Source organism: Lupinus angustifolius, unplaced genomic scaffold (genome assembly GCF_001865875.1).
Source record: "Lupinus angustifolius cultivar Tanjil unplaced genomic scaffold, LupAngTanjil_v1.0 Scaffold_385, whole genome shotgun sequence".
In the NCBI taxonomy this organism is placed as follows: domain Eukaryota; kingdom Viridiplantae; phylum Streptophyta; class Magnoliopsida; order Fabales; family Fabaceae; genus Lupinus; species Lupinus angustifolius.
The window spans coordinates 30,023-31,167 of record NW_017727794.1 but is presented as its reverse complement, the minus strand read 5'-3'; positions in this window follow the sequence as shown (position 1 = coordinate 31,167).

The following is a 1,145-nucleotide window of genomic DNA, read 5'->3' as shown; positions in this document are numbered from 1 at the left end:
TTCGGTGGAGGTGATTGACCTCGTGTCGGACTCAGAAGAGGAGGAGGACCCGAGTGAGGGGTCCAGCATTCCTGGAATCTTCTGAGTCGGCTGGTGGCCCAGTAGATGTTCTTTTGTTTGTTTTGATGGGGGCTGTGTATCTGGTGATTTTGTATATGTAGTGGCGATGTAGTTTCCGCCTTCATTGAACTAATCTGTAGGATCTGATTATGACTTAACTGATTATATGCATTACTTTATTCAGGAAATTGTGAATCAGGTTAAGTTATCCTTTGATAACGATAAGTTGATTTTCCGCATTCGAGTTACTTAAAGTGATGTCCCGGAAAAAGGAAGGTTTTAAAAAGGAAACAATTTTATACAATGTCTTTATTTAAAAAAAAAAAATTTTACCCATTTTTCCGCAATATTTTTTAGAAGTATTTTTCGGGGCGTTACAACAGGCTTTCTTGTTTGACTTTGAGTGGTAGTTGTTTGTTTGAGTATGATTATTTGATTGTCGTTGGAGTTGAACGATGGAGTGTTGGTGTGAAAAGTATCTCACCTAATTTATTTGTGTGGTTAATAAGATGGCTGGAAGAGGAACCGCAAACCTGGACTTCATGGCGGCGATGACCGCGGCAATCCAAGGTGTAAATGCTAATTTACACCAGCTGAATCAGCAACAGCATCAGGCTCAGTCGTCTCAAGGGTCGACTCAGTATAAGGGGCTGGACGAGTTCTGTCGTCGTCAACCCCCAAGATTTGAAGGAGGATTTGCACCTGAGGCTGCAAATGAATGGATCCAAGAGTTGGAGAAAATCTTCCGGGCACTCATGTGTACCGATGAACAGAAGGTTACCTATGCTACTTACATGCTGAGTAAGGAAGCAGATAACTGGTGGGAGTTCACCAGGAGGCAGATGGTGCATGAGCACTAGGTGGTCAGCTGGACCACATTCAAGGACAAGTTTCTGCAGTAGTATTTCCTTCTTGATATGAAGACGAAGAAGGACATGGAATTCCTGAAGCTTCAACGGGGCAGTTTGTCGGTGGGAGAGTATGCCGCCAAGTTCGAGGAATTGGCAAGGTATGCCCCACATTACAATGAGATTGGGAACGAGAGGTCGAAGTGCGCTAAGTTCGAGGATGGACTTAAGCCCGAC